Genomic DNA, 19,268 nt, shown 5'->3' with positions numbered 1-19,268 from the left:
TTTCCACCGATGGCAGAATGGCAAGTGGATCAAGCCATTGGATTAATAGTTCTAGTAATTTTAATAATGTTTTAACAGTTATAACGTAATTGATACCCTGAGGCTTGAATAATGAGAAAATATTCCTTATGTAACCAATAATAAAACAATTTAGAAAAGTAAAAACTTACTACTTTTGAATCTGAAAACTTAAAAACATAATAAAGCAGAAACACAGATTGTACACTGCAGAGGTATAGATGATATAACTATGTCTCTTTAAACATATTTTAACATATTTGTTCTCCATTTCCTAAATTTCCCTTTTTAATTTAATTTAATTTAAAATTTTATTTTATATATTTTATTTTATTTTCTAGATCACGTGCTTTTTAAAACCTTATTTCTCAATTTATTCCTTTCAGTAAAAGACTTTCTTTATGAAACAGTATTAACCAGCCTAGCCTGAGTATCTTCACATTGCTATAATCTCATTACTGTTTAGCTCCTTCTCTGTATTTCCCAGCTCCCCATTCTTGAAGCAGTCCAGTTCCTTGCCTTCCATCACATTCTACTTTTCTATCTATCTCTCTGATGACTCATTTTCAGTCCCCTTTGCTAGCTTATCTTCCTACAAGTGCCAATTAACATTGAATTTCCTATGCAGTTTATCTTATGTTTTCTTTTCTTCTTATGCCAATTCTCTCTCTAGGAAAATACATTCTCTCTCAAGGCTTTAAATCTCATTTATACTTAGAGACAGCAGAATGTACATCTCCAGACCAGTTCTATCTTCAGAGTTCCAAACTTTATGTAATCAGCTACACAATTCTGACTGGTTAATGGTTAAGGTAGCAGGGTGATGTCACAGGGGTTATCAGTATCAATCCTCAGCCTCCAGTAGGTCTAGGGGCTACAGTGCTCATGATCATCAAGTAGTTAACTTCCTCCATTTGGTGAGAGTTTTAGTATCCACAAAACAACTCAGGAAACATCAGACACTGTTATGTAGGTACTTCAGGAAGGAACCAAAGACTCTGTGATTGTCATATAGCTGATTTATTGTTTAAATTCTTACCAGTGCTCATGGTCCAACTTCTGTTTCTGTCACTACATCCTCTTAATCATTAATTCTTGAGCCAGGTTTTTGTGACTTAAGGGAGCCTGGAAGACTATGGCTTTTGTACAAATAAAGAGGCAGATAGAGGATAGGGGAGAATGGGTCTGACCCAGGAAGGCCCCACAGGGTCCTGCTTGGTTACATTACAGCTCTGTGACCAGACCCATACCGCTGAGATTATGCTTAACATTGTGAACTCTTCATGCTTCTACTCATACCTCTGGTGGGGGTGGGGTGGGCAGAGAACGTTGACTCTTCCTTCCAGTTTGGCTGGCCTAGTGAATTTCTTCCAAATAAAATTCAATTACCACTTTTTCTGGAGTTTTAAGGGGGGAAAAAGGTATCTCAAACAGAAAGTACATTTGAAACATACAAAGTGGGAAAAGCTGGAACAGCTGAGGTGTCCTTGTGACTGAGGGCATGGGGGAAGGTTACTGAATTTCAAGACCACACTTCCCATAATACTACAACTGTTCATGGGAACATCGTCCCATAAACACACACTGAGAGCTCCTGAGCATTCTCTATCTATGCCATCCTTCCATCTCTTATAAGGTCTTCTAAATGTTAGGTTCTCAATAAATATATTTTGAATTATTTAAATGCTGCATGAATATATAACCAATTGCATAACTGTAATACCTGATCTGCATGCAGCTAAGGTTCCTCCTCAATCTTTCTATATGTTTAAACTTAGGCAAATAATTTGGCAAATACCACATTTTTCAAAATTCATCTGCTATCACTTCAGCTGCCAGTGAATTCTCTCTCAAAGCCTTTTGAACATAAGTTATAAACATCATTAGTATCAATCTTCACATTTAAACTTTTTTTTGTAGAACCGTGGTTATCTCTAGCCAATTTTGTAGTCAGATTTATGTAGGAACAGAATAAATATTGATAAAGATTGAATGAATCAAGAAATAAATAAATGAATTCAATGACTTGAAAATGAATACCCGTCTTTAATTTCAAAGTTCACTTATCTTCCAAAATGTTTTAACTCTAACTCTTTCTATATTAGTGTAATTTATATTTAATATGAAGCAGAGAGGAGTTGAATCCCAAATGTGGAAGATAATTCAGTAGCTCATTATGTCTAATTTTAATTAGGTAAATCAACAAGAGTAACATGAGCAGTTTCATATGGCACCAAAACAATTATGAAATATTTTAAGCATGTGTTTTTTTAGTGATCATTTCTGTATTATTTACTATTTGCTAGACATTATTTTAAGCAACTAATAAATGTTAACTCATTTAATTGTTTTGACAGCCCTGTTATTATTCTCATTTATTGATGAAGAAACTGAGACACAGATTGGCTAAATAACTTGTTCAAAGTCATCAGCTAAAACTAATGAAGGCCAGTTCCACTCCAAGTGTCTGTCTTTAGAGTTTATGATTTTAAACACTGTACTATGTGATGTTTGTTGCTTGTCAGCTGAGAAGTCCTTAAAGAAATGACACCACCTTAGCTTGAAGCACACCTAGCATTTAGATCTGGATTTTTTATAAAAGAACCTGGGTTCCTTGGAAAAATGGCTATTCTAAGAATGGGAAAACAATTTATGCAGGATAAACTTGGAGCACTTTGTAGTGCCAGAAAATAAGGAAGTGCTCAAACTATTTGAATTTAAGTATTATTCGAATGTCAGAAGGAGTACATTTAAAGTTAAAGAGTCTTTCTGTGTATTTTGTTATTTCTGTTATGGTTCTTCTTCATGTTTTCAATGATTTCAGGAAGGCATTACTATCACTGCTTCTTCTAGTACATAAAGCATTCTTATTTAAACTGCAAATTGTACTCCATATGAGAAGCTGAATTTTGAAAATTGCATCTAGTATGGGTGTCTCACACTTAGACCAGGACCCACAGTTTGGCAGTGGCAGCTGACAGAGCATGTGGGAACTAAATAGATAAGATTCAACTACGTAATTTAGATATTTAAAGTAATGACATTTGTCTAGAACTAAAATACATTTAGAGATGGAATACATGTTGGAAATACTTTAATTAAAACTTCTACATTCATGCATTGAAAAGAAAATCGTCTTCTGAATAGTGTTACTAATAACTTTGTCTTGATCTACATATTCTGAGTAGAAAACTTCTAGACCATCTCTAGCAATAGCTTACAGAATAAGATTTACAAACCCCAGTAAGCTATTCCTTATGTCAGTGTCATTTTAGAATAAATTGATGGCTGCTAAACTTAATTTAGTTTGAGTCTCTTCTGATCATATTTATAGTTTTACAGACAGCCATGTTCAATTCAGTTATATTACATATTACAAGAAATATGCCAGGTTTAAAGTAAGAATTTATTTTAAATTCTCTGATATTCAGAATCTCTATCAAATTGTGCTAGGTTGGGTATTTTAAACAGAGCCTTTTACTTCATAAAGCACTTGATTCCAATAGTAAATCTGTTGATATGAATCTCCACATTTTATTTTTGCATTTTCTAAAGCACATCTGTCAGAGTAATTACAGACGCCTGCATGTAATCTGATATAAGATGAAAAACTGAAACTCCAAATGACACAATATTAACATACAGAAGAATGAATTGATTTTTATGTTATTCTCGAAGAGAAAGTCCATCTTTTACAAAATGAATTAAATTTACAAATAAATCTTGAAAGTGGTGTTTTGGATTCTTTTACACAGTGGACTTTCAGTTTCTGATGTTAATTAAGACCTAATTATTTGTTGAATAAATTTTAAGTGCTCAAATAATGAGAAAATTAGGGGACTCAGCAACTAGAAAGAGGAAAGGAAGGAACATTGTTATAATATCACATACGTAATATGGCACTTATAACACCATAGGCGTTAATGTATTTTGTCAACTACTTTCTTTGAGAATAGTAAAACTTGGCATAAATTGGTTACTTACTGATTTACTTTTGCAATAATATTTTATTAATTCTGTTTAGCCCATTGGTAATGTAAAATTATTTAGAGTGACATTGACTAAAATTGGTACAATATTTCAGTTTGTAGCCTTTCACAGTATTTGCTTTGCCTTAATTTACTAAATACTCTCTTGACTGACTTAAAACAATACAGCAATTAAAGATACATAGGTAAGTGCCCATGAGGAAAGAGACAAGTGTATTTATATGCCATCTCTTTCTATTACTAGCATTGAAAAAAAAAAAAGCAGACATTATTTTTTCAATCAATTCTATTCTTTAAAATGTAAATATAATATAGTGAATGTTTACACCCTTAGAATTATCCACTGGAATTATTAAGTGTTTATGATTGTTTTGTGAGTGTCAATTACATAGCTATCCCCCAAAACCAATTCAGAGCAGAAGAAAAATATTTCATAGTTATATAATTTTTTTTGCTTAAAATATATGAATTAGTAGGTTCTAGAGTCTACATAATCTGTATAGTTTACATTTTGTCAACCTAGTATTCAATTTATTTATGATACCAAGTTTGATAACTAATACATCCAAAATATGATTTGAATTTAAATAATCTTAATGGAAAAAAACCCAAGTATTCTTTTTTATTATGGTCTCAATTTCTAATGTTGCTTCTGTGTTTAAACTAACCTGAGTGGCTGAATCTACCTGTTATACTGATATTTTGGAACATCAGTCTGCATCTTAACACAAAAGTGACACAAATTAGGTATGAAATTAATTGTTGCTTCATTCAAAAAAAAAAAAATCAGATTATTTTGAGTGTCCTGGAAGTTAAAAGTTAAAATCTGTCCCCAATTTACTGTGAAAAAAGAATGATAAATAAACTAAAATCTAAGTCCATAATTTCAAAGCTAAAATGATTGACCCAAATCAGGTGAGAATTCTCATTCCAAAGGAAAAGAGGAGAAACAAGGGGGACTAGAAGCGGAGTGCTGGGCATTCCACTGCATTCTAAAAGTTCACCTAAACATGAGTGAGCTTTCCAGAGAAGTCAGATAGCTGAGACATGATAAATAAAGTCCCAGAAAAATTAAAATCTGTATGGAAAAATTACCTTTCTACCTGATATATTACACTCAGAAGCATTTAGAGGAGTTCTTATGAACTTGTTTTAGACCTAAGAATGATTTAAAGATTTGATTGAAAAGGAAGAAACCGATACGGACTTTCTCTAATATAAAATTGCTGTATACCTGAAACTAACGTTGTAAATCAATGACATTTCAACATAAAATACAATTTTAAAAAGTGCACATAAGCACCTATTCTAGGTGCTATCCATTTCATGGATAATGTATCTCATTTATTATACAGTAAAAAAATACCTGCTTTACACATTTTAATTAAAAGATTTCAAGAGGCTGCACTTGGATATTTTGGTTTGTTTATTTCGGTTGCATTATAATTGAAGCCCACGTATTCATTTCTGAAACTGATGCAGTGCCCAGATATTAAAGTAGACTAGATGGCTTTTACATGTTGTGGTATAAACATGTAGGCTGTACATGAGAAACTGACACAATGTACTGACTACACTTTAATGAAAAATAAAACAAGCATACGCTTTGAAACTAGATTTATTTGTGATCAAGCCCATTTTTTATCAATTTCTCAATCCTATACCCCAGTTGATAAGCCTTTTTAAGAACTAGTTTTCTTATATGTATAATATGAAAAATAATAACTAATTATCAAGGTGGTGGGAAGAACAGAAATAATAAAATAATTTTTTGAAAACAGCACACTGCCAGACATATAATAGGTTCAAAAAAATCATTTAATTTTTACCACATGTAACAAATTACATTTCTCCTCTATGATTTGTTAGGTCTTAGCTCTCATGAACTATTTATTCCAGATTGTAAGATACTATTATTTTCAATTAGAAGCGCTGATTTAATAACAGATAAACACAAGGAGAAAAGGAAAGCTTAAGAAATATTAAAAATGCAAACAGTATTTCCCCTAGTTTGGGATAAACATTAAGTTCACACTTTAGTTTTTAGGTTTTCTTTGTTTTGAAATTAAAACAAATAAAAACATCTTTTATTGGACAGATTAACAAAAAGTATAATTTCTTATGTGGAGAAACTTCCCTCTTGCCCTTTTTATCCCAGAATGCAAGGCCTCAGTGCCTATCAAGTCTACTGAAAACTTTATTTAACTATCAGCTAGATTTTCCCCATCTCACATACAGATCTTCCATACAGATAAACCTTGCCACTTAAGGTTTAGGAAATGTCAGCAGAAACCCTCTCAAGAGAATGGCAGTGTCTTTCAAGACTATTGTCCCTTAGGTCCAGTGATAGCCAAGCACTTTGACTTTGGCTCATCTAAACTTCCCTCGGACTGGATCACATGCCCCGGTAAATGTCTAGTACATTTTCCCTTACCTGTCCTCTCTGTGGTTGGATTTTTGTCACCGCCCAATGAGATATGACAACCCTGGTGACATCATACTACTACACTTAAAATTAAAACTGCTCACACTTAATGTGAGTGCATTCACTCTTTCACACACACTTCTTTAATGCATCTTTTCATATAAGATCCCTAAGGTCAAGGGTTGTCTATATGGCTTACTGCTTAATTTTTACAGCCAAAAGCAGAGGTTGGCCAACAGGAAAGAATCAATATATATGTGATGAATGATTAAATATCACAGGATGGAAACTGTTTAAGGATGGAAACATGATTAAGGCATTTAGTGAATTGAAGATGAGCGAGGAAATATTTCTACCTTCTAATTGTATTCCTCCCTTCCACCCCTACTGTTTTTTTTTTTTTCCTATAATTGTAAGGGGTGATTTTTCATCCCTATTATACCACTTGGTTATATAAGAATGACCTTAAAGCTTGGTCTGGCAGTTATGCTCTAATGAAGAATTTACTGCATTACAGGAGAAAATGCAAAAATAGATATATAGGAGAAATTAAATTAGTTTTAATTTATAATTTAAATATGCATATATGTTAATGGAACCTCGTGGAGAAATAGGTAAAAGAGGGTAGAGGAAGCTACAAAATGTTTGCTTTCATGCCACCAAGAGAATTAAATGAATGAGACCCTGGAGTAATCACATGGAGTAGAAAGGTTATCAGAGAATAAGCAGAACTTGATCAAATTTTAGTTACTTTCATAATGGCTGTCCCATTTTATGGTCATGACACAATACAAAATGACAAATTTAAGTGAAATAAATATTATATAAAGACAGAAGTATTCTAAGTATTTCACCTAGAAGAATGTGGGGAGTAATTTGAGGGGAATTGATGCAGCAGACAAAACTTGAGATGATGAAGGAAGTATTTAAATCAAGTTGATAGATAGATGATAGATAGATAAGAGAGAAGGAAAGAAAACAGCTTCTTGATATACAGTGTAACGTTTCTCACTGGTTGGATCAAAAGTAGTGCCAACAGATCAAGTTCTTGCACAACTACTTTGCCTCCTCTGCACGTCACTGTCATTGTCTGGACAGAACTTTGGCCTGAACAAGGACATTCACTCTCCTGTTTTATTTATGTAAGGAGGCTGCTCCTGTACTTAGAGGATTTACTGCCCAAGGAAAAAAGTAGTAGTAGAAGCAGGAGTGAACAATTTGTCTTTATCCTGAGTAGGCACTTATTTTCAAGTGTTTTGAAGGCTTGTGACATCTTCAGTTAAAAATATTGTTGCCACACTTAGGGATTCACGACAATGTGTGCTATGCTTTGAAATGTGCGCATCTGCACCCCAGGCTTGCTGCATAGCCTTCTTTCATCAGTTTTTTGAAACAATCAATTTAAGAACCAAATAAGAGACTTTGAATGTATAATTATCATTGTACTCTGTCAATATTACTTATGTTTAAAATCAAATATATCAATCCTTTCAGATTTTTAAAATTTTCTTTTTAGGTTTGGTATTGTTTATATGCAGAGTAATTTTATGTATCAAATATATCCAAAAATCAATCACAGTGAAAAAGTATCTTCATCTTAAGTGTTTTTTAATGTTGCATTTGGTTATGGCATAAATGTTTATAGAGATTTGTCTGCATTCCAACTACCATATAAAGTACTGAGATTAAAAATATGAATAATAAATTACTGACTGTAAGCATCATAGGACATATTATCATTGAGGTCTGTATGCTGCATTTGAGCTACATCATAAAGGAGAGATTAGTCAACCCAACTTTCTCAGGGAGAAGTATCCGGAGTGAATCAGCAGGCAGTTACATAACAGAATATTATTCAAGACCTGAAAGACTCATTGTCTCTATCAGAATCAAACCACATTCCTAATATAATGTAGAAGTTTGACTGATATAGCTATGTTAAGATTTAATTTTTTTAATAAATTGTATATAATTATTTAAAGCTTAGTATCAACCATGTACAATTAAAACTTTGATTAAAAAGTAATTAAAATGCAAATCATTGAAAAAGGTAATTTTAAAAATAGATACGATCAATGGAAAGCCAGTAAAATCATGAGTTGTATTAAAATCTGCCTACTTAAGCTAACTATATAAATATAAAATTAATGGAGTTAAAACCTTAACAAATTCATTTACAGAAGAAAACTATGGTTAAAATCACCGAGTCATCTTAAAATCCCATTGCAATTTCAAATTTTAAATCTTACTAAATTAAAATTATATCACAGAAAAATGTTTAGAATATTTGCATGTGTATGTATATAACCATTTAAAATATGTTGAACTATATTACTGATTTTGTATTAATATCATTTTTAAATAAATCATTTTCATGACTTTTTGAAGTGGCACATTTTTTAATAAACATGAAAAGCAACTGTAAAATGCAGCATAGAATAATGTACAACCAGTATAGCACACCTTTTTTAAAATCTCTTTTGATATAAAAATATCATATATAAATAAATGTCACACTAAGTTTTATGTCGCCTTTTTTGGCCAAAGGACCATCTCCCTTAAAGCTGTCATCCTCAGATGCTTCTCTTATTTAAAAGATCCTAGAATTACTAACAATTAAAAGTGCATTATAACTTATGAAACGATTATCAGCCCACTGATAGTTGACAGTTATTATAGGAATCCTAACAGGCAAATTGATGTATAAAAAATAAAAATTTGCTAGAAGCAAAAATATTATTTATAGTTTAGAAGTAGATAAACAGAACATGACATTATTATCAGAATCATACACATTTTTATAAGAAATTATTATTTTGCATCTGCATTTTATCTCTCAAGAGACATCTTGTCAAAAATGAATGACAGATAAATACAAATACTTAGTTACAAACAGTGTTAAGATTAAATTTTGGCCACAGAGGGTCTGGATGGGAATCAGAATAGCAAGGGACACTTATGGTCCAACTTCCAACTTTACTGCCCCTCAAATCTCAGCAAACTTTCTGCTAAGTTTCAATTAGATGGGCAGCCTTATATCTGTGTAAGCCAGGGCCAGGACAGCTGTATTAAAAACCTACATAAACCCAAAAAGGTCATCAGAAATATAATTTGGAAAAATTTAGATGCAGTGTAGTGTGAATTTTTCCATAAAGCAACAGAGCAGATCCTTGAATGCTGTTATACTCCTGCTCTCTACCTCCAGGCCCCTTTCTAAACTATAAAAAGGCCACAGGCCTGGGGATCTGGGCTCCTAGGAACCAGTGGTTTCATCAATGCACACGGTTGCTGAGACCACAAAAGACGGACAGGCCTTGAGTGGGGAAGATCGCTGAATCCACTCAAGTCTGTGACTTATTCAGAGTATGACGTTTGTGCACCCTAAATGCTGACCTGGCTGAAAATCAACATAAAAGTAACCTTAAAGTTGCTTGATATCCATTCTTTCCCAGCTTTGAACTTGAACATCCTTTTGTGATGTGGCCAAGCTCAGGATTCCAACAAACCTGTCCACCACTGTGTTCTCTGCAATGATTCCCTCTTACTCTGTCTTTTATGTTCCCCCTTTTCACTCTCAAAGAGTAGGGTTAAAAAGTAATCATCTGCAGAACTGTGATATTGGCAGAGAAAGCCACAAAATATAATGAGCAAACATTTTTGAAGGTGTCACTAACCTCCTAACACGATCAATATCACCCACTATTTAAGTATCTCTATTTCTCTTTAAAATTTAGGAAATGTCTTTCTCACTCCTTTTGTGGTGTGCTAGAGGAGAACATAGCTTACAAACCTGCTGGAAAGACAGGCACAGCCCAATATTCCACTCACATCAGCAGGTAAAATCAGTATGGTGTGGGGCAAGACAGGAGAAGGGGATTCAGAGGTAAAAACTATATATAAAATAAATAAGCTGTAAGGATATATTGTACAGCACAGAAAATATAGCCAATATTTTATAACCATAAATGGAGTATAAGCTTTAAAAATTGTGAATCACTATGTTGTAGACTTGAAATACATTGTAAAAATCAACTAGGCATCAATAAATAAAAATAAATGAATAAATTGATGAATCAATTTCTAATACCTGTTTCATTTGTGGGCACGTTTATCAGTTAGGAATAGCATTTGGAGCTCCAACTATAGAAGCTTTAAAAGCATAGAGGTTTGTTTTTCACTCTTTTACATAAAAGAAGTTTGCAAACTGGCAGTCTGCTGCGGGTTTGTAAGCTTCACGTTGTCATCAGGAACCTGAGACCATTTTCTTCTTTCACTAACTTCAGCGCACAGCTTCTGTCTTAAAGGTAGCTTCATGCTTCTAGCCATCACAACTGCATTCCAGGCCAGCGGCAAAATATATAGGAAGATTGAAAAAGGGCATATCTCCCTGCTGAGTCGACTGCATTTAATGAGCCATCTCAGAAGTTACACATAATTTGTCTTAATATGGTTGCGTACAGACGTAAGGGAAGATAGAAAATGGGACGTTGTGCTCAGTGAAAACTAGGGTTCTGTTAGTAAGAAAGGAGCCATGAACACTGGAATACTGGAAGGTCAACAGCAATCTCTGATGACATATATAATAATGACTTTAAATTAAATCTTCAAGCCATCCTGTACACACAAGAAATGTGAACAGGGGCAAAGAGCAAAATTAAAAATATCAGTGAAGAAATAAGGTATAACTTGTTGGTAGATGTTTTGTGTGTCAAAGCAGGCAAAAAATGACTAACTCTCCAAATAGTGACCAAATACATATTAAGTAATCACACACAACAGGGCTATCAGTATCTCACCTTGGAGAGTCACTCTCTAAGACTCCAAGCTTTGAAAGAGGAATTTATGTTTTCATTAACCCATGTTTCCAAGATAGTCAGAGTCTGATAGTATAAATGATACTAGCATAAAGACAAACCAATCAATAAATAACAGTAAAAAAGTTAAAAAAAGACTATTACTGTAAGAGTATAAGGATACAATGCATTTGATACATAGTGTATTTACTGTTTGTATTTGCTAATATAGAAATTGACTGTCCATTCAATGTTAGAATCTACAGCATTATAAAAGCAGTGATTAAACAGATAAAGATTAACATATGTTCTTTGACTCATTGTTTGTAAAACTGTCTTTAAGTTTGATCATATAGGGTGGTTCCTTTTCATCACCTGATGCAAACTTTCCCAGGAAGCGGCAAGACCGCACCAGAGGATGAAGCCTGTCCCTAATTTTACTGTGTTGGGTAGAGTGCAGACCACAGCAATTGTGCTCCACAAACAAAGGGGAAATGACTGAGACATACAAAACCAGACTTTCCTTCCAGAACACTCAGCAGTCTTGTAAATAATACCTCCCTCCATGCAGTGAATGAGTGAGGAGTGCAGAGAATCTAAGGATTATTCTTAGGAATTCTTAGGAATAATAAGAAAAGAGGAGATTTTTGCAAACAATCTTGTAGAGTTCACTCTCGAGCTATCAGCTGTATATGTGAACTGATAATAAATAAGAATTTCCAAAATTCTCTCTAGAAGTCTAGGTAGTTTGAGACATTTCACTGCACTTGCTGTCTGACCTTCAGACCCTTTATGCCTAGACTGTAACTATACTTTCTGAGTTAAGAAAGAATTACTGTACTATATTTACCTTCAGGAAAAAAGTGCCCTATTATGCAGGATCAAGTAACACCACTAAAACTCATGTTTATGAAAAAACACAGATAATTACATTTTATTATGTGTATTCTAAAGAAGAAAATAATTGTGTTCTGCAATGTAATTTTATACCATACTAGTCTAAATACTTTCATTTAAAGAAGATCGTTATAAAAATGTTTTGCACACAGAAACATTTCTGAATACTTTTTAAAATGATCACAAAGTGTATGGGTTCTGAATGTGTTGAATTATTTTAATACTTTCACGATAACTGGAATTCTTGAGGCGAATACATATTTGCATAATGCTGATAATCCTTTTTCATTTCTTTTTGTGCTTCAGCTGTTTAATATCCACTGATAATGGTAATTATATGTGTTTCTTATCTATGATTATCTCTAGATATATGTGCATTTTCTTTAATTAGACTTTAAACTCTAAATGGAAAATCAAAATGAAGTCACCTCTTGTCTCAGGGTAGGATATTAAATTCTGTTCCTATAGCCAGGGTTTCCCATGTGCCCGTTGCAAAATTTTACTTGGGGAGTAGAGGGTGGAAAATCAATATAGCAAATTATGTTACGGGGAAGGAGAGCTGGAGTACAGATTTTCATCTCTCCCTCCCACCCCTCCATGCTATACAGTTAACACCAGCACTCACATAAACAAGCAGTTTTCAAGTGATGAGAAAACTTTGTCAAACATCAAATGAATATAAAGGTCAGAATGCCTATCACTATTTTTCGATTCCATACAAAGGAAAAAAATCTTCAGACACAAAGTTACTTTAAATGATTTTATCTGTCATTAGAGTCACAAAAACAATATAATCAGGGCCAGATATGGGCATGGATTCCCTCCACTAAGGCTAAAATGTTGACTTCTTTTTGAAACAAGAACCATCCATTCAACAAATAATATTTAAATACCTGATATATACCTGGGAAGGTTCTAGACGTAGAGGGTGTCCTAATACACAGGAATGAACTAACTGACAAGAAAATCTTCCACGGAGATTAAATTCTCTTTGGATAAACAAAAGACAAAAGACATAAATATGCAGTGTGCTAGTTACAGACGTGGAAGTGAGTTAAAGGTAAGGGTTTGAGAGACAGGGATTAATGACAAATGCCAACTCCAGTTCAGTTTAGACGAACAACTTAGTCTTACCTCCTTTCATTGCAAAAAGAGTCCTATAGTTAACGAAATCCAAAACACAAAGCAAGCAACTTATAATATGCATTTATTCCCTTCTATTACGATTTAATTTTTAAATGGCACCACAAAGATACAATAAGTCAATGTGGATTATTGACAATAAATTCATATTAATAAATTATTATAACTGTCTTTGTTTTAAAGTAATAGGGAGAGTTATTAATTTCACAAAAATAACTTAAAAAGGCTAGCAAGTGTAAACATATATTTTCAGATCATGGCGATGTCTGACGGTTACCATAGTAACACTAATGAAATGACAAAGTAATGGGTTTCGTATGTCCATACTATTCCTCCACTACTCAACCCAATTCCAGATATTCTTTTCAGAATCTCTGTATATAAAATCCAGTAAAATCTATAGTGACTTTCATAAACACACACACACAAACATATAATATTGAAATATTTGGCTCTAAGAAAGGAGTATAGTGTTCGTGCAATTTGTGTATTTGCTAAATATGAGAGGAGACTCATGATTTAGCAGTAGCTTATACTTTCTCTTTGATTTTTCCATCATCGCTCCCCTCTCCTCAAATTACCTACCCAAACAACCAATAATTATACATGTTAGTTTTATGAGTTTTTGAAATATTTCCCCCAAACAAAATTTGCACGGCTGCCTCTGCATTTAACGTGTGTGTTATAGACTCAGAGAGAATCTGGTACTTGACAGTTTTATTAACTAGCACCCACGGGAACACCACCTGTAGTAGCAGGACAGGAAGATGGAGCATGAGACCCATGGGTTTCCCTGGAGCTGACAGGACCGGTCAGGCTCAGCCCAGGTTGGATCAAAACACTCAGGCTTTTATAGCGTTGTCTCCATCAGTGTTTGGATACCATGCGCTCCAGGAAGGACTCAACACTGGATCTGACAACTCTTACAGCCGAGGCTATCTTTGAACTGGCTAATGGTTAAAGCCTCTCCTCTGATATTACTCCCAGCAGTCAGGGCAAATCTAGCCTTGAAAAGGCATCTGTATCCATCACAGTGCTTGCCTTTTAGCTCTTATAAAACCAAAAATGTTTGCTTGATAATTTTAAAAAATGTTTCCTTATAAAACCTCAATACCAAGACATCATAAATCCAGGAATTAAAAAAGGAAATATTTCTGTTTACACAGTTCCATTAAGTTCCTCTGTACACAAATCAGGACTGGAACATGCCTTTGATACTAACTGCTTTGTTAGTGAGTTTGGGAACCAAATCAGTCCTGTAACTGTAAATTGTGGTTAAGTTTAATGTTACCCTCTAAGGGATTATTGCCAAATCAATTAGTTTTGTTGCGTGGCCTAATATTTAGGTTGATGTATAAGTTTAAATAAGAAAAACTATTTGATATTGAAATGCACTTGGTGAAGGTAGAAGGGGTAAATTTTGATCATTGCACTGAAGGACATAAGTTCTGAATGATTTATTGGCTGTCTGATGTTCTTAAATGCCTGCCAGTCAACGTTACACGTGGCGTCTTTCAGATAGTGTGGGCTCTTTCAAGGAAGTGCTTTTCATGATAAAAATACACCTAACGGACCATGAAGAGAAGAGTGTGGTGTTTACCTGAATAGACAGACACACGGATTTCAAAGGCTAAAATCATTCAGAAGAGAAAGTCTCAAATCTGATATTTCAATAATATGGTTTCTTTAGATTTTTATCCCAAGGGACAGTGCTTCGCTCTCACCTAATCACACTGGATTTTAAAATCCTTTCATAGTTTCATGTTGAAATTACTGGCAAGACTTGGCAATTAGAAGGAGAGCGGACCTTTCACAAAGGAGCTGGTCCTCATTCTCAGCTTCCTTGATTTCACGCCCATCAATAGAGTATTTCTCAAGGGCTGAGTAAAAGCAGTCTGTAATTCTAAATGTCAAGGCTAGAGATGATATTCAAGGGAATGAAAAGCTCTAGAGCTGTTTCCTGTGCCAGTTCCGATTCATACTGAATCAAATAATTGTCCATTATCATAGATATTTAATTTTGAGTCCTACCATTTAGTAATACTGATTTTCTTCTGATTATTAAAGTAAGAACACTAATGGGAGAGAATTTGGATATTAATGGAAAAGAAAACCTAACAATACATAAATTTTAACCCCAAATACTTAGAATACAGTTAACTTACATAATACCCTAGAGAATGTATTGTAAATGAAATTTTAAAAAATTAATCACGGGAATTTTCTCCCATCATTAAATATTCAACAAAGGCGTAATTGTAAACGGTTTCATTTTTTTGAATTTTTAGATTATTCCCAAGTGTTTCAGTGTTTTAGACAATGATAAGTTTCTTTTAAAATAAACTTGATTCGTCTATGAGCAAAGCATATATGTTTATTAAAGAAAATTAGAAAAAAATTAAAAACATAAAACTAAATATCCTACAGAATTATTAACACCATATTATAGACTTACTCTGTTGATTCTAGATATGTGAATTTATATGCAATTTTGTAAAATGAAGGATTCAGAGTGCACATAAACTTAATAATTTTATTTTTTTCCCTTAAAAGTATGTGTAATGAGCCACTTTTATACATAAACTTCAACTGGGACAAAATATTTAGTCAAAAACTACAAGTTTAAAATTTTTCTTGTTAATTTAATTCAAAAGAATTTTCCAATTTTTTTTCTATCCCATGTACTTTCTTAGGACATAATATGAGAATTGATCCTTTTCACTGCAAGTTGGCTAGAAATACTTTTAAAGATTTTTTTTAATTTCCATTAAATTTGTAAAAAGGTATATCATAACTTACACTGCATTTTTCTTTAAATATTAATGAGGTTGATTCCACTCTTACGATTAACTTGTGCATTTTACCCTTTGTGGTTCAATGTGTTGTGTACCATAAAGGCTAAAGTTAACATTTTGAAGCCAAATTAACCTGATTTCAAATTCCTAATTCATCACTAAATAGCTTTGTGGCATTGAGAAAATCTCATATTCTCTTAGTGCCTCAGTTTTGTGGAAGAATGACTAAAATATTTCAATAATCTAAGAAAATTAGAAGTCATGTTAAATGAGTTACTATATGTAAAATAATCTAAAAAGTGCCTTAGAGCAAATTCACTTTTACTGTTTTAATGATTAAAAATTTCTATATGCAAGCTTTTGATTCGTCTGGAATTAATTTAGTATATACGGTATGAGATGAAGCTTATTTTATCTTTTAATCTTCAAGTCCAATTTCTGAACAATTCATTCGTTTTTCCTTTGTTTATAATGTGTATTGTTAATAGATTAATTTTTCTTTACATTTTCTGACATATATGTTCTATCTAGTCCGTTGTTGAGTATTCATCACAGTATTTCCCGGGCAGCATTTAACCACCACTGGCTTCAAACTTAAAAATAAACCCTCTGCGCCTTCAGTGCGACCACACTCTTGATCAATCACAACTCACCTCAGTCCTCTTTTGGTCATTTCCTAAACTTTGAATTCTAAGAGAACCCCCACATTTGGTATTAAACTTTCCTTCAACCATATCTGTCTTTCCATCTCATATTGTTTCTGCACATGGAATTATAGACTGTTTATGCTGACAAATTCCAGCATTGCTTCTATGTCCTGTGAGTTGCAGAGTTGTATATACCACTGCATAAGTGACAAGAGTTCGAAGTTTCATAGCATCTTAAACTCACCAGGTCCGAAGCAGATACTTATTGCCTATCAGTACTGTAACTAACTTGTTCTTTCCCTTAATAACCTTTTCTGTAGTTGACTTAGCATACCATAGCATTACTCTTTCTACAGCTCAGAAATCTGGGAGTCATCCATCATTTCTCTGTTTTCCCCTCTGTTTACATATGTGTACATTTAGTTCAGTCTTTTGAATCAAAAGTGGTGTAATATAGTGGAAAAGAAGTATTTCGAATTAGACAAAACTGCTACACTTCCAAGCTCTTGTGTTTAATAACTACATCATAACTCTATAAATTACTTAATCTTCCTGGTACTGAGTCCTTTTAAAAATGTTTTTAAATTGAGATAACATTGGTTTATAATTGGTGCTGAGTCTTTTTATCTATAAAAATAATGCTTTTGTTTCTGTACATTACAAAAATAGAAAATCTGTAAAAAATAATTGCAACCCAGTTGCAGGATTACATTGAAGCTGCCATTGCTATCCCTTCTCTCATTATTATGTTTATATCTTTTAAGTACCAAAGTGTTTTTTTCTGCAAAAAAAAAAAATAGATATTTTTACTACAGTGTGAAAATAAGTGATGGAGACTATACTTGATATAATTACAGAGAGATGTGAATATGCCTCCAATGTAAACAATATGGCTTATTTTTACAGAAATTGTTACAATTTATTAAGGTGTCAAGTTCAATGTGATACATGAATTGCTTTATTTAATATGTTGATAAAAATATATCTCTCAAAAACAGAAAACAAAAAAAAGTAACTAAAAACACCAAAAACATTTTTACTAAATAACTTCTTTTTTTCCAAAGGAGAAAAATTGAGCCTCTAATCAAGATTTGAAATCTTTGAAATCCTCACCACTAAAGAGGATTTCTGTAAAGTTTTCCTCTATCACCCAGGGTCTTGATATCACACTTTACACAAGACATAGAAATTGAGGAGTTCCTACATACTGTGATTCAGGGATTATAGCTAAGTCATAAAATGGCAGTAAAGCCAAGGAACTCCTCAGCCAAGAAGTTAATGACAATGGGCAGATGATGGTTTAAAACAGAGAAGCACAAGAGCTAATACTGGTGTTTCCAAATGATACAATGCCTGCTTTAGGAGAAGAACACAGTATATCTATAGAATTTTATGAGATCATTAATTTCAAGAGGACACAACAAAAATTATAAATTATAATTTACATAATTACATAATTTAGTGAATCTTTTCATGGTTGCCAACCAAGCAGGTCTCCAATCAGCCTCCCCTCCTGGTATTCATGCCCTTGTATAGGCACTTACCACACTGACCTAGAACTGATCTCGGTGTCATATTGGGTATGGTGGAGGTGACAGCCTGTGACTTGTGAAGCTAGGCCAAAATAGCATGGTAGCTTCCATTTTGGCCTCTTGAGTCATTCCTTCTAGGGAAGCCAGCCATCATTTTGTGAGGACCTTGAACTAACCTTATGGAGAGATACATGTGGGGAGGAACTGAAGCTGTCTATCAATGGCCAAAACCAATTCACCAGCCAGCCTGGAAATGGATGCCCCAGCCTTGGCCAAGTCTTCAGATGACCAGTCAACGAACAAAACATAAACTCTTGAAAGATCCTTAGCCAAAACAACCAGTCTTAATAAGCTACTCCTGACATGATGACTTCCCCTTCACCAAATACTGAGGATATAACAAATGTTTATTTTTGTTTTAAGCCATTATGTTTTAGAGCTCATTTCTCATGTAGCAATAGATGTCTAACCCAACCTTCATCTCTGGTTCTGTGGGCTTGTCAGATTGAAAGGAGGATTTGCTTTTTGGCTTACCATGGGCTCTCTTGGCTCCTTTAGAAATGGACTGCAGGGGCCAGCCCCAGCATCCCCACACTAGTGGGGCCATGGGGACCTGCAGCTCCCACCAGGTAAGCTTCAGGGAATCCCTGGCACCTCAGCTGGGGACCAGCCGAACTTCCCCTGCATCTGGCTGTTGGGCCCAGGCTTTGTAGGTTAGGCTGCAGGGGAAGCTCCCTGACCAAGGGAAACCAGATTCCCTGCAGTTGTCCCAGCCTGAAATAATAAGGCATGATAACCAGAGAGTATCTGTGGCCTCATTCATTTGATACTTTGCCTATTTTTGAAGCATTAATTTGAATAATTTTTTTTATCATTTCTAGATACCCCTTAAAACTCAGGGAGAGGAAGCCAGTCTAACCAGCAGCAAGAAGTAACTGTGATGAAGAAATGCTTCCCCTTCTAGAGTAAGTGTGTGCTTATGTTTTCTGAAGGGCTTTGAAATCAATATTGATTCATTTTCCCCAAATG

Source organism: Camelus bactrianus, chromosome 3 (assembly GCF_048773025.1).
Source record: "Camelus bactrianus isolate YW-2024 breed Bactrian camel chromosome 3, ASM4877302v1, whole genome shotgun sequence".
NCBI classification, from domain to species: Eukaryota; Metazoa; Chordata; class Mammalia; order Artiodactyla; family Camelidae; genus Camelus; species Camelus bactrianus.
Note: the sequence above shows the minus strand (reverse complement) of the source record.